Below are 22579 nucleotides of genomic sequence, written 5' to 3' on the forward strand. Positions count from 1 at the left end.
GTTATTCACAGAATCTTTTCACTAAAGGTTAGGGAAAACGGCATGCAACTGAATCTTTCATCAACAAATAATAATGTTTTCTCATAACATTTATAATTAATCAATTTAATTTCGATTCAATAGGTTTGGAGTGGAAAGGACGTCAATGACGAAGTTAAATGGCTTTTCCAAGGTCCGAATAGAGTAGTAAAAAGATATAGTGCCTTTCTCATCAATGGATTCAGGTTTCATTGTAACGCCCCAAATTTTTGGGAATTCTAAAAAAAAAAGTTTGTAAAATTAAAAATTCTGTGTTCTGCTTGTTAAGTGTAGGTTTAATTATGATAGTGGGCCTCTAGAAGGCCCAAGCTTAGGATAACCCGATAGTTTTAATTAATTTTAATTCCATAAGAGAAAGGGGTTCTGGTAAAGTGGGCTTTGAGGAATTAATTGTGTAAAATAGACCACAAGGAAGTAAGTGGTGAAGTGGCAAGTGACGCCACAGGGAAGGCTATAAGTGGCGTGTGGAAGCTAGGGAGGACCCAGGTTCAAGTCACAATAACAACAAATCAAGGGATTAATTTTTATGAACAAAAAGGTAAGTAGTGGAACTGAAGTAAAAGTCTGTCAGGAGGAGTTTGAGTGCTCAGGAGATTGAGTAAGGAGGGGATAAGGGAGAGGATTTAGGAGCTGATCAAGGAGGATGGTGTTGGCCGAATAGTGGACTCTTGCGAAGCAAGAGTTGGCCGGCCAAGGGTTTCTTTAGGGGGTAAATTTCGGCTAGGTCAAAGGCTAGGTATAAATTCAGCATTTGGGAGTGTTGTGCCGTTTTTTTTCTTTTCTGACCATTCTTCCTTCTCTTCCTTTCTTTTCTTTTCTTCTTTTCTCCATCTATCTTCCTTCTTCTTTCCTCCATTGCAGAACCTTCCTACCATCTTGTTCATCTCCATTTTTCCCTTCAACCGTTTCAAAACCTTCATAGCCTTTGGCCATAAAAAGCCGAAACCCCGAAAGCTTGATTCTTTTTGTGCCGATTTCTTATAACCAAAACCACATCTCTTCTCTTCATCATTTGTGGCCGATTCACCAGCCCTCTAAAACCTCAAGTTTTGATGACAAGACCATAGCAAAACCCTCTCGTTTTACCTTTCTAAACACAAGTTGCAAAAAGCCAAAAACCCTACATTAAAAGGGACTTAGCCGAATACTAGAGTCACTGAAAGCTCAACTTTTGTTATCATCTGAGGGCTTAGATCTACATTGGGATCAAGTGGGAAACTCATTGGAATCATTCACTAAGGAATCAGTGGTAAGTCTTCTCCAAAACTTAGTATTCTTACATATTTTAGGAAAAGCCGAAATCCCTAAAAGTTAGGGAGGTTGTCGATTTGGACTTGTAACCCTGAGGGGTCGTAATAACTATTTTGTTTTGGTAATAGCGTGATTTAAAGGTGGTTGATCAAGGGCTTGGACAGGTGGAACGATGGATCTTTGGAGTTAACCATCTTTCGGCAGTAAGGTAAGAGCAATAAGGGTGTTAAGCATGTTTGGCCGAATGTGGTAGGGGACTATATACTCAATCTTATTTCGATATTTGGAGTGATATTAAGTGGTTCAATTGTAGGCAGTTCGTGTGTAGATCTCGTCGAGGAAATCCCAAAAACAGGTGTGTAACGGACACCCTCTCATAGGCTAGATCGGCAAAAGCCGAAAAGCCAAAATGCCGAAAAGCCGGTATTTTGGGAACTTACGAGTGTGCGAATGCTCGTAAGACGTATGGGTAATTATTACTGGTAATCGAAAGTGATAAAACTGCAGTACGCGCGATTTCGTACGTTTTGATATTTGGGCTTAATGGGCCAAAACGGGTTAATGGGCCAACGGGCCCAATTCGGTAAGAACACTCGGTAAGTGTTTCTGGCTAAACGTAATAGCTACGATATGCATGAAAACCTTAGAAATAGTTAGATGTACTAGAGTACCCCTATGTATGCAAAATTACCATTATACCCCTATGTATGCAAAATGACCTCTATACCCCTAGGGTTAATTTTGTCTGAAAAGCATGATGAATTAAATCTGTATGATGTATGCCATGAATGTATATCTGTTGCATGGGGACATGGGTTATATTATGGAGGAAGCGTCCTGGTGGCTATGCCACAAATTATCTATTCTGGTGGCCCTGCCACATATATCTGTTCTGGTGGCACTGCCACAAAATATCTGTATCTGGTGACTCTGTCACATTTTCTGTATCTGGCAGCCATGCTGCATATTTCTGTGGCGTGTAGCGGTTGGGTGGGTCGAGTAGTCTCCCCACATGGCGAAAGAATGGTATGGGGGTGTATGTGGTTGGATATGGTTGGGTTTCTGCATAAGCATGATATATCTGTTTTGGTCTGTTCTGGGCCTATGCGCTTTATTCTGATATCTGTTCTGGGCTGAGGCCAACTTATTCTGTCTCTGTGGTTTGAACTGATTTAGGCTATGGTTGGGTTGAATTACACACTGAGTTTCCCAAAACTCACCCCTTATTTTCATCCTCGCAGGTAATCCTCAACCATAGTGGGCTTGGAGCTGTGAGGGATTCGGACTGGCCACATGTTTCTACGAACCTGGTTTCTTTCTGGTGAACTGGACGTCCTTTTAATTTCATTTATGGTTTTGGGTTTTAAGTTTAATAAGGCCGCTTAATTATTTTTATGGTTTTGTTTTACTTTTATTATTTTATTTTATTATGATGAAAAAAAAACTATGATAACTAAGGAAAATTGGTTAGCTTTAGGACACGTTTTCAAAAACATTAAGTGATTTCAAAATAACTCGATTACAAGTGAGACTTCCGCTAAGCAAACATTTTCAAACTTAATCACGTTATTAAGATGAACTTAACCAAATGGTTTTCTCACAATTATACGAGATGTTAGAGTGTGGCAATGGCGGTGTGCATGTCTAGGATTGGATCCGAAGGGAGCTTGGTACTTAAGCAGTCCGACAGACTCACCTCCTCTTTTTCTGGTTTCCTACCTGGTGCACAGCTCCTATTCACTTTAACCTATATTAAAAGTATCTTTACATCACCAATAAGGTTTTCCAAACTAAGTAATACGGAATGTTTTGTATGCATCAATGTGGCACACTGGATCCGGTCATAACGTCTAGGCCGGGTTTGGGGTGTTACATTCATACAAAATCTCGCGAAAGATTGAGGAGGACTCAAAATTGTGGAATAGTTGTTAATTCTTCAATTACAAGTTATGATAGTGTTAGGGACAGTAATCCTATTGAGGGAAATGTGGAGTATTACGGACTTCTTACTGACATTAGTGAGTTGAATTACTATAGAAAACAGTGTAACACCTCTTACCCGTATTCGACACTGGAACAGGGTACAAGGCATTACCAGACTTACCACACAAACAATCATACAATTCCAAGCCATAAATTTTCGTCCAAATTAAAACCATTCACATTCAACCATAAAGTCCCTAGCACGAGCCTAAGAGGCCCAAAGCATACTCTGGAAGTGGTCTGGGACTAAACCGAGAACTTTAGAAATTTTTACAAACCTAGAAAATTTTTCCGTTAAACAGGGTCACAAGCCCATGTGGATATGGGGCAAGCCCGTGTGGGCAGGCCATGTGGCTACACACGTCCGTGTCTCGACCCCGTGTAACTCTTTGACTTGTAACCCATGAATAAATTGAGATCACAAGGCCAAGTCACACGCCCGTGTGCTAGGCTGTGTTGAAAATTAATTTTCATAAAATAGGTGCAGACTTCACACAGCCAGGGCACACGCCCGTGTTCAAGGTTGTGCCGTCCACACAGCTGAGACACACACCCGTGTCTCTGCCCATGTGCTCAATTCTAAGCATTCTATTTCTCAAAATTATGGTGCAGGGGACACACGGCCTATACACATGCCCACGGGGCAGACACACGCCCGTGTGTCTACCCGTGTGGACAAAATAAGGGCTATTTACCAAGCCATTTGCCACCCTTATTCACACATACATTTACACCAAATCAAAGGAACAAAACATGGCACACTTAGGCAACCAAACATCCACAATCATGGCCAATGCATACCAATGTAATACCATCATCTAAAATGCACTTGACATTTAACAGGCTAAATCAAACATACCATTTTCACATTTCCAAAACATCACTAAGACTAATACCAACTTGTAGTCACTCATCAAGATGATATAGCATATAAATAAACCAACCAATCCAATTCACAACAAGGCATTAAACTACGATCAGCAAGTAACAAACCATTATAAACCACATCACTACAACAATTAGCACATACATGCATATAAATAGACTTACAACCATATTAACCAAGATGAGCCAATTTACATGACCAATTTCCACAACAAGCCTTTGACATTTACAAGCCAATTCATTTGGTTAAAATCATAATGACACATATAACAAAATGACCAAGTCCCTATACATGTCATACTTTCGAATTACTAAGATCATCAATACCAAAAAATGAGAGTTTGATAGTGTGATTCGAAACTCCGACGATATCCGATCCGAGCTAGCTTGGCGACACTATAAAATATGGAAAATAAACAAAGTAAGCTATATAGCTTAGTAAGCTCATATGCAAGAAATAAGCAACCTTACCATGCATATAACATTCAAATAATATAACATAATTGAATGTAAATTTACCATAGTATCATAATTCATTTCATCACTAAACTTACCTCATTTTCATCATTTCAAGCATTTAATAAACATGAGCTTTACATACATACCTGAACCATCTCGAAATGAACTTACACATATTCTCATCTTTGACGTACCTGTGAACCACTCGGAATAAATATGTCAGATACTTGGGAAATTTGCACACTAAGTTCCACATATGTATCCAAAGCTACCCAAGTCTCATATCACATAGTTGCTCGCTCTCGAGCTATCAACGGGCCTGCTCACACAAGCTATCAGTCAAGATGTAGCTACGCGGTGCTGCTCACACAAGCTGTCAAGTATCCGCAACATATGCTGGTATACTCAGCCAATGGTAGGACGTACAAGACCAGCACCTGGGTCACATAATCACATAACACATAACTACCGTAGTGACATGTCACTTGTATCCTACCCTATTCCTAAGGTTCAACAGGATTTCTCGCTTGTCAATTCATCTTCGGACTGGTTCATAAGATTAATCTCATCCACATTTATCAAACATACAATTCATGCAATATTAAAGCAATAAAATACAATCATATTAAAGCTTATTTATAACATACGAACTTACCTCGGTACAAAATGACTAATAGTTCGATTTAGTCCACAGCTTTGTTCTTTCCCTGGTCTAGGTCAGAACCTCTTCTTTCTTGATCTATAATATCAAAGTTAACTCATTCAATTATTACATTATTCAATTTAATCTCAAAAACACCTTATGGCAAAAATTACATTTTTTCCCCTAACATTTTAACTTTTTACATTTTAGTCCCTAGGCTCGTAAAATGAATTTCATTCGATTTCTTCATTACCCAAGCCTAGCCAAATATTATTAGTACTTATATCAGCCCACATTTTTCATTTATTCGCATTTTTACACACATTTTACAACTTTTACAAACAGGTCCCTATTTGACATTTTCATCAAAAATCACTTGGTAAATGTTGTTTAACTAACATTAAACATACATTTTCTATCATTAGACATCAATATACAAAAATATCTACATGGGTAAAATTCTAGACTTTGATTTTCTTTCAAATTACCCCTTGAAATAGCTGATTAGGTAAAATATAAAAATCATTAAAAACTGGACAAGAACGGACTTACAATCGAGCTTGAAAGTGGCCAAACCCTAGCTATGTCTTTCTTGAGAAATTCAACCATTTGAGGACTAAATTGGGGAAGACGACATCTTTTTATTAGTTTTATTTGTCTTTATTTACCAAATGACCAAAATGCCCTTCACTTAAAACTTTGAAATTTTATCAACCATGTCCATTTTTGTCCAACTTAATGTATAATGGTCTAATTACCATTTAAGGACCCCCAATTTAAAATTTCATTTCAATTAGACACCTCTAGCTTCTAGAACACACGTTTTGCACCTATTGCAATTTAGTCCTATTAGTCAAATTGGACACTCTATCGATAATATTTCTTAACGAAATTTTCACACAATCATTCAATCATACGGTAGACCTTAAACAAATAATAAAAATAAATATTTCTGGTTCAAATTTGTGGTTCCAAAACCACTGTTCTGACTTGACCCAAAAATGGGCTGTTACAAACGAAAGGTTGTCTTATTTCAATGTGATTGAGCTGATGTTAATACTGCTCGTAGAATTAAAAAAGATCAATTTGGTTTTATAATGGTGAACTTCTCATAATTAATTCACACTAGACAACAATAAATAGACGAGCTGTATGTATTTTCTTCATAAGTGAAACAAGTTTTTGACTCGAAAGATCCAACTGATGAAGGTTGGTATGTTGTACTCTGTAACACCCCTAGAGACTTGTTTAACATGGGTAATGGAAGTTGTAACACCTCGAATTTGGGCTTAGAAGTATTGGGCCTTGAGTGTGGGTCCGTAAGGAGGTTTTATATAGGTATTTAATTGTGCAATGAAATGACACAATTAAATGTTTGCTTTAGTGGTTAATGGCTTTGAGAAGTGTTGGAGAAATCTTGGGTTCAAACTTGGGCTTTAGCAAAATTTTTGGTATTAAGTGAAAAAAACCTGGATGCTTGGATGAGGGCCTTTTAAATTATTGTGATAAATAAATGACACAAGGAAGCATGTAGTCTAGTGGTTGTGGCGTCATTAAGGTTGTAAGGGAGCATGGGTTCAAGTCTTGGCTCTTGCAATTTATTTCGTTTTTTTTAAGGGAACCTGGACTTTGGCCTTTAGACCTTATAATTAATTGGGGATAAAATATGACACAAAAAGCCTTGTGGCTTAGTGGCAAGTAGTGTGTGGAGCATTTAAGGGGAGGCATAGGTTCGAATCCTATGGCAAGCAAAGAGCATTTATTTTGCTAACAGGGGGCGGCAAGAGTTGGTGTTGAATTTAAACTCTGATGTTGGAGGGATCCCACATCGGGAAGCTAACATAAGAGTGGATACAAAGCTGGCTTTAAATAGAGGGAACCATGAGGAGAGTAAAGGTACCTTTCTTGGCTGATCCCTTTCGCTGTATGGCGTGCTCGTTTGGGTTGGGCGTCGGCTAAGAGTGCTCGGAGCGTGGATTAACTCTAGTCTCCTATCATGTGTGTATTTCTCACTACTCTAGCTGTAGGATGGCTACTTCGGGCCGCGATGGGCCGAAAGGGGCCATATAGGCCCAATGGGCCTATGGGCCCAATTGGATAAGTTGTTTGATTGTGTAGTAAATATTAGACTAGGCTAGGTGAATCTCATATCTGTGGCTAGATTTGGGCTAAAAGGGCCACATGAGCGTGTGGGCCCATTTGGGTTAAGAATAGGCTTTAGGCCCATTCGTATTGTTATCCCTGTTTAGAATACTTTAGTTTACTAAAATTACCGAAATACCCTTAGTTTGTAAAAATACTGAAATATCCTCGATTTGTAAAATTATTGAAATACCTTCGACTTGTAAAATTACCAAAGTACCCCCGATTTACATAATTACTATTTTACCCCCGATTTACATAATTATTGTTTTACCCTCGACTTACAGAATTACCGTTTTACCCTTGATTTACAGAATTACCGTTTTACCCTCGATTTATAGAATTACTGTTTTACCCTTGATTTACAGAATTACTTTTTTACCCTTGATTTACAAAATTACTAAAATACCCTTGGTTTGTAAAATTACCAAAATACCCCTAGTTTATAAAATTACCAAAATACCCTTGGTTTGTGAAATTACCAAAATACCCTCAATTTGTGAAATTACCAAAATACCCCTGATTTACAAAGTTACAGAAATACCCTAGACTTTATAAAAATTATAGAAATACCATTGGTTTACAAAATTACTGAAATACCTTTGGTTTGTAGATTTACCAAAACACCCTTATAGGATGAAATGACTAAAATACCCCTATTAGGTAAAAAGACCGTAAAGCCCCTGTAGGGTAAAGTGACCGTAAAGCCCCTGTAGGGTAAAGTGACCGTAATACCCCTATATGGTAAAATGACGAATATGCCCTTATGTTCCGTATGACTGATGTGCTTAGGATTTACATATATTGATATTGGATTAGTTAAGTTTGAGTGACAGGTGGTGGTTATCGTAGGCGATTGCTTTTGGAAACGTTTCAACTTCAACCCGTAACAGGTGTGTACTAACCCTCGTAATAGCTTAGATTAATATTTGCTGAAAAGCCGAAAGCTGCATATTTTAGTGATTCGAGAATTAATATTTAGATCTATTTTCTACGCACGTTTAAGTTGGATTCACAACGGATATGGGGTAGGAAGGTATTTGGAACGTTCTTCAACGAGTAGATCTCTTGGTAAGTTTTCGAACCTTCTTTCCATTTGTATCTTGTGGTTTAAGAAAAGCTGAAAACCCCTCTGTCGACTAAGGCTAAAAGGGTTTTTGGTGTTATTTTGTTTGTTGGTGCTAGTGATGATTAAAGGCTACCGATCGAGGAGTGTGTGAAAAGCTTGGATCATCGGAGTGACTAAATCTAGTCATCAACTTCGGCAAAGGTATGAACCCAAGGGCCATTGTGGATGGTGGCCGAATGTGTAAGTGATGATAATAGGTAGTTTTCGATTTGGTTTAATATTAACATGGTCTAATCTATAAGTGGTTGATTATAGGAGAAATCGCATAGGAGATCTCGTCAAGGAATATCGCAAATCAGGTGTGTAACGAACACTTTTTCATAGCTTCAAGCGATAAATGCCGAAAAGCCGAAATGCCAAAATTCTGGCATTTCGAGGACTTGTGAGCAAGCGAGCGCTCACTAGTTAGTTAGAATCGATGAGATGATGATCGGGAACAATGGAAACGGTAAGGACGTGTTTTTGGTATTCACGGTAAGTTGGGCCTCGAGGGGCTGAAATAGGGCCCAATACGCTTTCGGGCCCATTTGGGTAAAATTGGTAGAAAACGGAAATCTATTAAATTGTGTGTTAAGACTGTTAATGCTGTTATGGATATAGGCTAAATGGGCCTAGATGACAAAATCGGCTAAGTAGGGCTCATTAGGGGTTTTAGGCCCAATAACTCGATTTCGCTAAAAATGGGCCAGAATCACTGTTTGCACCCATGAATTGTTAGTAATCGTTAATGAACATGGAAACCCTAATTTTTGCTAAAATTACAAGAGTACCCTTATAACATGAAAATGACCGTTTTGCCCCTAGGTAAAAATGACCATTATAGCCCTAAAGTTTATATATGAACTTAATGCATGGGATTTTGATAAACATGATATGTATGATATGCACATGACATGTATGATATGCACATGATATGTATGATATGCATATGAGATGTTTATAAATGCATTGGGTTGGGTTTTTATATGGATGGAGGAAGTGCAAAAGGGCTTATGCCCCAGTTATTAAAGGGCTTATGCCCCAGTTATGATAAAGGGCTTATGCCCCAGTTATGATGAAGGGCTTATGCCCCAGTTATGATAAAGGGCTTATGCCCCAGTTATAAAAAGGGCTTCTGCCCCAGTTACTAAAAGAGGCTAGGCCTCCAGTTATATGATAAAGCAGCTATGCTACCGGTAGAGAGTTATGGCAGGGTAGGTCGAGTTAATCCCCACATGGTGTGTTGGTTGGTACGGGTGGAGAGTAGCGGATGGTGGGTTGAGTGGTCTCCCCAAATGGGTTTGCATTCTTTCATTGACATTATATGTGATATTGAAATGGGCCTATGAGCCATACCGTTTACAGTAAAGGCTTCGGCCCAGTAATATGAAATTTGAAAAGGCTTCGGCCCAGTGTTATGAAATATGAAATATGAAAAGGGCTATGGCCCAGTACATGTTTGAGATTGGATTTGGGCTTAGACCCAACAGGCTGTTATTGTTTTGGGCTCTGAAAGGGGCTTGTTGCACACTGAGTTCCCAAACTCACCACCTTTCCTTAACCTTGCAGGTGAGCCTTGATGTGGGGACTTGGAGCCGGAGGGGATTCAGAGTAGCCACGGTGATCGTCTTTTGGCTTTTAAACAAGCGTTGGTTTTCATTAAATTTCCTTTAATTATTATTTATTTTTGGGTTGTAATAAGGCCATTTTAACTTTTCTTTTATTTCTTCTCGGGATTATTTTATTTTTAATAACTTCAAACCTGGTTGATAATTGTTCAAATGGGCTAGACTTAGGACGTGTTTTCAAAGCGATGCTTGTTTTCAAAATATCTCAACACCACGATTAATCGATTTATCAAAGACGTCCACTTAAACAAATTTAAACTCGATATAACAAAGTGTGGCTATGGTTGTGGGCATGTCTAGGATTGGATCCAATCAAAGAGCTTGGTACTTAAGCAGCCCTCATGGCTCTCCTCCTCTGTCTCGGATACCTACCTGGTGCCCAGCTTCCATACACTTTGTTAACTTAAAAAAATATATGGTTTTAAAACACTAAAATGGAACGTGGGTTTTCAACTCCAATGTGGCACGTCAGATTCGGCCATAACGTCTGGGCTGAGTTTGGGGTGTTACAGAAGTAGAGATGACAATGAAGAAAGATCAGAAACTTTGCCTTTTCTGAAACAAAACTTAAATGAAAATATCCCTAATACTAGTAAAAAATTTCAATGGGTTTGCCAGGATGTGGATGAAGTATTTACGAATTATGATGTAGTAAGATTTTACAATCTTTTAGTTATATGTAATATTATAATTTAAATTTTGAACTTGTTAAATATTTCAACTATTTTATGTGTATTGCAGATAAAATGCCCAGAAAAAGATTGCGAGATCTAAGTATTGTTCAAAATCCTCCAAATCCAGAAGAAACAAATAGTGAACAACAAACTGGTATTAGATCTTCGAATGTTCTGAATACAGTTGAATAACCTGTAGAAGTTCAAAGTAATGTTAAACTTTAATTTACATGCGTGTTGACTTTTATTATTCATTTATGTTTCAAATTCTTATATTATAATATACCATTTTCAGCTGAAAGCGGTAGGACGCACAGAACTTGAGGACATACGCTACTAAAAGATTGATACTAGTTACATTCTGTCGAGCGTGTCAAAGTAGCTAGAAATAGTCTTAGTTAGCCTGTTGGATCAGAAGCTCGACTTTTAGTAGGATACTTGGGAATTATAGCACAAAATGTCAATCTGTTTCCTATCAACTACGAGTCATGGCATCATATGCCTTGTAACACCCCAAACCCGGTCTGGACGTTATCGCCGAATTTGATGATGTCACATAGTAGTGTGTTTGAAAACCATAGCTTGTGTTGGAAAACTGTAACTTTGCTTAAAACATTTTCCACTTAAAAACTTTTCATTATTACTCACTAATTCTAAATTCGTCTTAATTACTCAGTCGAAAGGTTTCAAAACGTTTATTCTACGCGGAAGCTATTAAAACGGTGTGCGTATTTGTGTGTATTTTGTTAAAGCGATTGATTCTTTTTGAAAACTTGACTACTCCTACTACTAGCAGTTATAAACAAAAACAATAAAAATCCAAAATTAAAATAAAACTCCAAAGAGGCCATGTTACAGTAAAATACCCCAAAATAGAATCAAAATCATAATTAAGTACTAAATAGAATGAAATAGGTTGTGTGGCCACTGCTGAGTCCTCCACTGCACCAATCTGCCTAAGTCTGGGGATTACCTGTACAGATAAAATAGAAGGGTGATTTTACGAAAACTCAATGTGTAATTCCCATATAAACAAGCAGACAGAATGCAACCATAGTTTTGGCCTAAGCCATTTTCAGTAACAGTTTCAGTTTTAGTTAGAGCCTTAGCCCATTACAATACAGAGGCAGTCATGCATTTGGGCCTTAGCCTATTACAGTATCAATATTCAGTATAGTAAGATATATACAGTATCAAATCCTACCCAACTAGCCTCTACACTCCAACTTCATCCAACCTTACACTCCGTGTAGGGATATAATCAAGCCACCCATCCCTACACTCCAAAAAGTACTGAATGTGGCACTAAACAGTAGTTTGCATCTAAGCTGCCTGTAAATTAGGCTCGAGGCCTTTCAGTACAATTCTTTCGAATAATAGAAGCTCCTAACCCAATGCAATGCAATATACAAATATGACATGCTATAACATAATATCGTGAATGTAATCAGGGCATACAGTATCGAATCAGTGGAACATCATCATACTTATTCATATCAGTCATACAGAGCTTACTGACCCTACAGTAGGTCCACAGTCAACTCGAGCGACCCATGCAACCTTAGCAATCTAACAGTGAAAATGGACCCACAAGCCCATAATGTTTCCCCATGTGGGCCCACCTACCCGTGTAGCCCATACAACCCAAAATGGCCTTGGCCCATGTATCGCACACAGCCAGCCTCGATAATCACAAGCTTTTGTTCAGTCACACAGCCTACTACATGGGCAGCCACACGTCCGTGTGGCATCGACAATCACACTTTTTGATTTTTCACCGATTTCCATTTTCGAAGTTGTGTTTACACACCTGAACCGTTTTCTATGTGATTGCACTCCTGAGCACTCCAATACCTATCAATTGATCGAAAAACACTAGATTAATCCCTTGATATGCATTCAAACCGATTTGAATCAAAGCATTCATATTATTACGCAACATCCAACTTACCCTCGACACTTTGAACGCTTTGACTAAGGTTCCTCTCATGACTGATCTCTTTCTCCAAGATTTACTGCTGCCAAACAAGATAAAAGAATACTAATTAGAACCCCAACGAATACAATTTTACCAAACACCAGAAACTTGCTTACTGAAACCATGGTAGAATGTACTATTTTCGTGGGATGGGGAGATAAATTCGAGAGAGGGAGAAGATAAAAAAAAGAAAGGAAAATTTTTGCACTTAGTAAAACAGAACAATATCTCGACAGCACTTTAGGAAGGGGTCTCCAAGTAGAGAAAAGAAGTAGCAATCAAAATTTGGGAAGAAAACAAATAAGATTCGGCTAGAGAAAAAGATGAGAAAAATGTTCAAGACTTTACAGCAAGAGGAAGAAAGAATACTAATTGGAATTTTGGCAGCAACAAAGGGGTTGAGAGAGAAAAACGACAAGAAGTGGGGAAGGAAAGCAAAAGAAAATGGCAAAAATGATATGGGAAAAACACTTGGCAGAGAAAATAAGGAAGTAGAAGGGAAAAACTGACAGAATGTTGAGAGTGTGAGAGGAGGAGAGCCAAAACTTGCCACTACCCAATTTGGGATGATTTGAAAGTCATCCATCCCTTATTTTTCTCCCCAAATCACTCCAACACCTCCCCCCAACCGTTCACCACAATCCCCTCAACTGAATTCAAACCCCACTCAAACACTACAGAATTTCAGTCAAACTACAACACCCACATGGCACAAGCAGTAAAAATAAATCCCTTATTTGCGCAAGGACTCGAACTCCAGACCTCCTGCTCCTTTGCTCTTCACTTAACCACCAAACCAATAGGCTTATTTTTACATATTTTACCCACATTTAATTATAAGCCTACTGATCAAAGATAAGGCTTTATTCATAAATTACCAAAATTTTCCCAAGTCATGGCTTGAACTTGGGACCTCCCACACATACCCAGAACACTTAACCACTGAAGCAAATAGATATTTATGTCACAAACATACGAAAATAAATATAGGAGATTTTTGGGCGTTTTAACTCTACCAACTAAAAGAAAATTTTGGCCTCAAAATTTTACTAGATTAGAACAGATGAGGATACTGCTGACGTATTGCATCCTCAGGCTCCCACGTGGCCTCTTCAGTGCTATGATTACACCATAAAACTTTAATCAGTGGAATGGATTTTCTTCTTAGAACCTTTACATCATGATCCAAAATTTGAACTGGCTCCTCTTCAAAGGTCAGATCTAGCCTAACCTCTATCTCTTTAATAGGAACAATATGCGTGGGATCCGAGCGGTAGCACCTCAACATTGAGACATGGAACACGTCGTGAATTCGATCCAACTTTGGAGGTAACTCCAACTGGTAGGCAACTGGTCCCACTCATTTCAGTATGCGGTAGGGTCCAATAAATCTAGGGCTCAACTTGCCCTTACAACCAAACCTCAGAACCTTCTTCCATGGCGAGACCTTAAAAAAATAAAGTCTCCCACAGAATACTCGATTTCACGTCGTTTCAAATCTGCATAGGACTTCTATTGTTCTGATGCCACTTTTAGTCGATCTCAAATCAACCTAACTTTATTCTCAGTATCAGAAACTAGTTCAGGGCCCAAAACACGTCGCTTGGCCAACTCAGTCCAACATGAAGGTGTGTGGAACCTACGACCATATAATGCCTCATAAGGTGCCATCGAATGCTAGACTGATAGTTGTTGTTATAAGCGAACTCCGTTAGTGACAGGTAATCCTCCCAACTGCCTCAGAAGTTAATGGCACAGCTCCTCAACATATCCTCCAATATCTAAATCACTCTCTCAGATTGACCATCAATCTGAGGACGGAACGCAGTACTGAAGTCCAACCTTGTATCCAAAGCTTTATGTAGCTTCTTCTAGAATCGAGACGTGAAGTGAGGATCCCTATTAGAAATGATCAAAATCGGTACCCCATGCAAGCTCACTATCTCAGACCATACAGTTTAGCAAGCTTCTATAGAGAGTAGTCAGTACGAACTGATATGAAGTGGGTGGACTTGGTCAACCAATCTACTATAACCCACACTGAATCCTTCTTAGTGAGTGTGAGGGCCAACCCACTAACGAAGTCCATAGTTACTATCTCCCACTTCTAAAGTGGAATCTTAACTGGCTACAACAAACTCGAAGGTAACCAATGCTCAACCTTAACCTACTGGCATGTCAGACACAGCCACAAATTCGGTAAGTTATCGTTTAAGACCTGGCCACCAGTATAACTCACGTAAGTCACGGTACATCTTATTTCTACCAGGATGCATAGCATGAGGGCTACTATGCACCTCTCTCAATATCAATTGCCTTAATTCAGTATCCTTTGGAACACAAAGCTTTCTTTCTGTGTATCAGTCCAGTTAAAAGGAAAACTCTTTCGTAACAGCTTAGTCAAATTCATCAATAAATACCACCACGAACCGATCTATATAGGGCTAGAACACTCGGTTCATCAGATCCATAAAAGCTACCAGTGCATTAGTCAGTTCAAATGGCATTACTAGGAACTTGTAGTGACCATAACGAGTCCTAAACACTATCTTATGCACACCAGCCTCCTTAACTCTCAACTAGTGATACCTTGATCGGAGATCAATATTAGAGACAACCGAAGCTCCTTGAAACTGGTCGAACAGATCATCTATCCTCGGTAGGGGTGTGATAGCCCAAAATTGACCCTAGTCGGGAAGTGGTTTCGGGACCGCTAAACCGAGTCACCGAAAGGTTCGAATGTGATGTTTATTGTCTAGAATATGTAATCATGAATGTGTGAAAATTTCAAGCTTCGATTTAGTCGTTTGCATGTGAATTTAGTCAATAGGACTTATATGAGAAAATTTTAAAATGTGATAGGTCAATGCATGAGGACCTATTAGTGCATGTGGAAGAAAAAGGGGACTTGCATGTCAAATTCCCCCTCCCTAATATGTAGTGGCCGGCCATGCTATGGGTGGAAACATGTCACCAACATGTTGTGTTAGTGATGTATGGTAAGGAAAATAAAATAATAAGCATGATAATTAAATAATGAAAGGAAGGGTGATGAAAAAAAAAGAAAAAAAAAATAATATGGTCTCATGCATACACCCCATTGCCGTGAGCTAAAGGAAGGAAAAGAAAGGTCTTGTTCATCCTTTTTCAACCTCTTTTGACCGAAAATCCTAAGGAAGAGGATTAGGAGGAAGTTTGGCCATGCATGTAACTAGATTGAGGTATGTTTAATGTTATTCTTTGAGATTCATGTATATTTTAAGTTGTAAGTTCAAAATCTACCTAGCCATGGTTCAAACTTTGTTAAATGATGGAGATGACATTCGGCCATGAATGTTACGTTCTTGGTTGGCATTTTGATGTCTTTGGTGATGAGGTAAGGAGATGGTTGACTTTGGGTGTTTAATAAAAGGGTTTGGATGTGAGAGTGTGTGAGAAGTAGAAATGAGGAGTCTTAGCAACTCCATGAAGGTTCGGCCATGGTAGTTTGAGGATTAGAGATTTTATTTCTTGTTAAAAATTTGATGAATCCTAGTGTGTGAAGTGTTTGAACCAACTAAGGATTAATAGATGCATGGGTACAAAGTAGGAAGAATCGGCTACTATGGTTGACACCAATGCCGAATGTAAAGATGTTATAGTAAATAATGTATGTGATTTGAGTTGATAATGTGAAAAAGGATAATTAGATGTGTTATAAATGATATAAAGATTTTAGAAATTATTTTGGTTAGGTGTGTGTATGATTAAGTATATTCGGCAATATACTTAAAGTGAGTACTTGATATTATATGGGAGTATGTATATTCGGCCACATGAGTAAATATATATATGATGTTAAATTTGATTATGTATAATGGGCATTAAGATGTGGAACTTAAGAAATGTAGTCATATGTGGAATTACATGATGTTATAGTTGACATTGTACACACATACATCCATTCGGCCATCAACATGAGTAATTAGTGAGGAGGGTTGCCGAATATACAAACATACATAAGCATGTGTAATTGAATTATGAATGTTTAACAAGATGGTTAAACTAGTGAATTATTGATTAAGCTCAAGGAGCTAAAGGAGGAGAATCAAGCAAAGGCAAAGAAAAGATCACTGAGTAGCCGAGTTGGAACCGTCTTACCCAACACAAGGTAAGTCATTAAGCATGTAGTTGGTATTATTTCAAATGGTCATAATGTTTATGTATTGATGCTGAATGGAATGAATAAATATACATATATATATATGCATGTACGTATGTGATGATGAAATTGTTGAATGAAAAGAAAAGAGGTAAGATGTACTGAGTTGTTGATCTCGGCACTAAACGTGCGGGTATAACCATTTATGACCATGAGATTGGCGCTAAGTGCGCGGGATTAAATTGTACAGCACTAAGTGTGCGATTTGACTATGTTGCACTAAGTGTGCGAAATGAATATGATGCACTAAGTGTGCGAATTGACCATGCGGCACTAAGTGTGCGAGTTTGACTATGTAGCACTAAGTGTGCGACTTGATTACGTAGCACTAAGTGTGCGAGTTGATTATATAGCACTGAGTGTGCGGACTCAATATACATTCGTGAATCATTATGGACACTATGTGTGCGACACTATTGAGTCGATCGCGGACAGCGGATCGGGTAAGTGTCTTGAGTACATGGCTAATAGGTGCTATGCTTATACTTGGTGTTGAGCTCGGTAAGTTTGAACCTATGTGACAAATATACTTGAAGTCACGTACATAAAATTTATCGTAGGATGGGTGAAAGGCCGTTTAGTCGTTTGATTGTAACGAAAATAAATTGATTTATGAAAATGCTTCAATGTCCTATTGATGAGTATATGGAATGTGAATGCATGAATTGATATGAAACTGAATCGATAGGTTGGAGGAACTATGGTATGGTTCGGTATGGATGGAGTAAATTGTCTCGTTCCATTTTGTTTCCTCTTGTGATAATGTTATTGATGGATGGTAGTGCATTGCTTATGACTTACTGAGTTATAAACTCACTCGGTGTTTCCTTGTCACCCATTATAGGTTGCTTGGACTCATCTATTTTTGCGGGGTCAGGCCGTCATCGAAGTCATCACACCGGATAGCAAGTTTTGGTACTTTCTTCTTAGTTGGCTTAGAAGAACATTTTGGCATGTATAAGCTATTACGTTGTGTTTGAACTTTGGCATGTAAACTTTAAGCCATGCGAAAATGGCACGAATGTTCGATTGAGTTGGATCAAGGGTAGGCATGAAATGGACCTAGTTACTTTCGTAACAGATGCTGGCAGCAGCAGTGTCATGAGATTGAAAAATCACTAAAAATAGTAGGAGTGGAATTAATTGATGAATAAATTATGTAATCGAAGCTCGATGAGTCTGTTTTCATGAGGAAGTAACGAAAAGATCATATGGGCAGTATATTAAGAGATAATCAGATTTTTGTGGGACAGGGCCAGAACGGTTTCTGGATTTCCTGCTCCGACTTTGGAAATTCATTATAAATTAACCAGAGATAATTAGGGGTCGTACCATATATGTACAGATTCCCCTCTGAGTCTAGTTTTCATAGAAACAAACGGCATCAGTATTGAAGCCCCGTCCAGGGAGATATCCAAGTCGTAATGGGCAAAGGTCAGTGTAGTCGACCCCTGCAACATGGGAGACTTTGACTAATAAACTGTACTAATTGGCCCGACCAAAAATTCTAGAAAAAAATACATAGATGGGCACATGAGTCTAGTTTCTGGGAAAAATCACGAAACTGATTTTCGAGTTACAAAACTCAAGATATGATTTTTAAAACGACTAGTACACAGATTGGGCAATGTCTGGAAAATAAATTTTACAAGGGGTTAAAGTCAGTTAACACCTCGTGTCCGACTCCGGTGTCGGTTTCGGGTTCGGGGTGTTACATTTGATTGGTATCAGAGCTATGGTTTAGTCGGTTCTAGGACTACCATAGCGCGTATGAGTCTAGCTATACATGCCGAATGCTAATGTTTAAATGTGTGATGACTTCTGACGGTTGAAATGTTTTTGTTTTGATTAGTAAATGGACCCCGGTGAAGAAAGAACCCTAGCGGATGACGTTGAGAGCGTAGCGGCTGCTCCTGCACAAGGGACGCCGCCTGTTGAACCTCAGTCATCTGGGAATAATCAAGGTGAGGGGGCTAAACAAGCCTTCTTTACCATGATGAATGAGTGGGTCGCGCAATATGCCCGAACCAACCCGGCTGTCCAACAATTCCCAAATTTGAATAATCCACCCCAAGAGCCTGTAATGCCATCAGTCGCTGATCCTGTGAGGCTGAGTAAGCCACCTGTAGACTTGATTAGGAAGCGTGGGGCCGAGGAGTTCAAGGCCATAGTAACTGATGATGCCGAAAGGGCCGAGTTCTGGCTTGATAACACCATTCGGGTGTTCGATGAATTGTCATGCACACCCGACGAATGTCTAAAATGTGCTGTATCTTTGTTGCGAGACTCAGCCTACTATTGGTGGAGGACCTTGATTTCCATAGTCCCGAACGAGCGAGTAACTTGGGACTTCTTTCAAACGGAATTCTGAAAGAAATTTATTAGCCAACGGTTCATTGATCAGAAGCGTAAGGAGTTCTTGGAACTCAAGCAAGGCCGTATGACTGTATCTGAATACGAACATGAATTCGTAAGACTCAGTAGGTATGCCCGGGAGTGTGTAGCTGATGAGGTTGCTATGTGCAAAAGATTCGAGGAAGGATTGAATGAAGATTTAAAGCTACTAATGGGTATTTTGGAAATAAAAGAATTTGTAACACTAGTCGAACGAGCCTGCAAGGCGGAAGAACTTGGAAAGGAGAAGAGGAAGGCTGAATTTGAAGCTAGAGATCATCGTAAAAGATCGACGGGTAAAGCTCCGTTCTCAGCTGTAAAGAAGTTCAGGGAGGACATTAATAAGTCGAGGGCGACTACGGGAATTTCCATCAGGGCAAGACCATCGATGGGCTCCCGAGCTACTTCGGTAGCTAGTGTGGGCAATAATCGTCACGAGAAACCTGAATGTCCCCAATGTGGAAGACGACACCTAGGTGAATGTTGGGGCAAGTCTACTAGCAGGGCCTGTTACGGATGCGGTTCGAAGGACCACTTTATTAGAGATTGCACGGAGCTGGATGAGAAGAATAAGATTCAAGGTGCAAGACCTAGTGGAGTGACATCTAGAGGTAGACCACCGAGAATTTTAGGAGGCAGGGGTGGTAGTCAGAGGGGGGCCTCTGATACGGCCGATCGAGTCGAGAACCGTACTCCTGCTAGAGCATATGCCATTCGCGCACGAGAGGAGGCATCCTCCCCCGACGTCATCACTGGTACCTTCACTCTCTTTGATACTAATGTGATTGCATTGATTGACCCTGGTTCTACTCATTCATATGTATGCGAAACCTTAGCAACCAGTAAGACTCTACCTGTTGAGTCTACTGAGCTCGTAATTCGAGTATCAAACCCTTTGGGTCAATGCGTACTTGTTGATAAAGTGTGTAAGAGATGCCCTCTAATAATCCGAGAATCCTGTTTTCCGGCCGATTTGATGCTTTTGCCGTTCGACGAGTTTGATGTTATTCTTGGTTTGGATTGGTTAACCGCGCATGATGCGGTTGTGAATTGCAAAAGCAAGACTATCGATTTGAGGTGCGCAAATAACGAAATAATCCGAGTTGAGTCTGCGGACTTAAGGGGGTTGCCAGCTGTAATATCAGCAATGTTGGCCCAGAAATATATAAGGAAAGGGTGCGAAGCATACCTCGCGTATGTACTTGATGACAAGGAGTTAGAAAAGAAACCCGAATCGGTGCCGGTGGTTTGTGAATACCCGGATGTTTTTCCTGAAGAGTTACCGGGTTTGCCACCTGTTCGGGAGGTAGAGTTTGGTATTGAGCTTGTACCTGGAACTACGCCAATTTCGATCGCTCCGTATTGTATGGCACTAACCGAGTTAAAAGAGTTGAAAGCTCAGTTGCAAGAATTGACGGATAGAGGTTTCGCTCGACCGAGTTTCTCACCTTGGGGTGCACCAGTATTGTTCGTGAAAAAGAAGGACGGAACCATGAGGTTGTGCATTGACTATCGTCAACTGAATAAAGTGACGATAAAGAATAAGTATCCGTTACCGCGTATTGATGATCTGTTCGATCAATTAAAGGGAGCATCGGTGTTTTCAAAGATAGATTTGAGATCGGATTATTATCAGTTGCGGATTCGAGATTCGGACGTACCCAAAACTGCTTTCAGAACGAGGTACGGTCACTACGAGTTCTTAGTGATGCCGTTTGGGCTCACTAATGCCCCTGCGGTGTTTATGGATTTGATGAATCGGATCTTCAGGCCGTATTTGGATCGGTTCGTAGTTGTGTTTATTGATGACATCTTGGTATATTCAAGAGATGAGACCGAACATGCTGAGCATCTGAGGCTAGTGCTGCAAATTTTGCGGGATAAGCAGTTATATGCTAAGTTCAGTAAGTGTGAGTTCTGGTTAAGAGAGGTTAGCTTCTTGGGTCATGTGGTGTCCGCATCGGGTATTCGAGTTGACCCGAGCAAAATTTCAGCCATACTTAACTGGAAGCCTCCGAGAAATGTTACCGAAGTCCGGAGCTTTCTAGGGCTCACCGGTTATTACCGACGATTTGTCAAAGGTTTCTCGATGATAGCCACACCAATGACGAAGCTACTTCAAAAGGATGTTAAGTTCGAATGGACGGAGAAATGTTAGAAAAGCTTCGATCAACTGAAAACTCATTTGACTGAAGCTCCAATTTTGGTGTAACCCGAATCGGGTAAAGAGTTTGTCATTTATAGTGACACATCCCTACTTGGGTTGGGTTGCGTATTGATGCAAGAAGGTCGAGTTGTGGCCTATGCGTCGAGACAATTGAAGCCACACGAGAGAAATTATCCGACCCATGATCTCGAACTAGCCGCCATTGTGTTTGCATTGAAAATATGGCGACATTATTTGTTCGGTGAGAAGTGCCATGTGTTTTCGGATCACAAAAGTCTCAAATATTTGATGACTCAACGAGAATTGAATCTGCGACAAAGACGTTGGCTTGAGTTGTTGAAAGATTACGAGCTTGTCATTGATTACCACCCGGGAAAGGCTAATGTGGTTGCGGACGCCTTAAGCCGGAAATCACTGTTTGCTTTGCGAGCGATGAATGTACACTTGTCTGTTCTACCTGATAATGTGTTAGTAGCTGAATTAAAAGCCAAACCATTATTGACTCATCAAATTCGTGAAGCTCAGAAAGTCGATGATGAATTGGTTGCAAAACGAGCTGAGTGTGTTCCGAACAAGAAATCGGAGTTTCAGATTGATGATGATGGTTGTTTGAGGTTTAGAAGTCGTTTGTGTGTTCCAAGGAATTCGGAACTCATTCCGATGATTCTGAACGAAGCCCATTGTAGCCGAATGTCAATTCACCCGGGGAGCACGAAAATGTACAACGACTTGAAACGTCGATTTTGGTGGCATGATATGAAACGAGACATCTTCGACTTTGTTTCGAGATGTTTAATATGTCAACAAGTGAAAGCGGAACATCAAGTGCCTTCAGGGTTACTTCAGCCGATCATGATACCCGAGTGGAAATGGGACCGAGTCACAATGGACTTTGTGTCCGGACTGCCATTGTCCGCAAGTAAGAAGGATGCGATTTGGGTTGTTGTTGATAGGCTGACTAAGTCGGCTCACTTTATCCCCGTGCGTACGGATCTTTCATTGGATAAACTAGCCGAATTGTATGTCT

At 39.7% G+C, this 22579-nt stretch overlaps 1 long non-coding RNA gene across 1 annotated transcript; it reads left to right on the plus strand.

The window, feature by feature from the left end:
• The first annotated feature begins 8412 nt into the window (after positions 1-8412).
• Positions 8413-8826, plus strand: LOC107892995 (uncharacterized). The gene is made up of 3 exons (XR_005905257.1): positions 8413-8473; positions 8588-8711; positions 8787-8826. It is a non-coding gene; the product is annotated as an uncharacterized lncRNA (long non-coding RNA).
• Positions 8827-22579: the final 13753 nt, after the last annotated feature.

This window comes from Gossypium hirsutum, chromosome A11 (genome assembly GCF_007990345.1).
Source record: "Gossypium hirsutum isolate 1008001.06 chromosome A11, Gossypium_hirsutum_v2.1, whole genome shotgun sequence".
Lineage (NCBI taxonomy): Eukaryota > Viridiplantae > Streptophyta > Magnoliopsida > Malvales > Malvaceae > Gossypium > Gossypium hirsutum.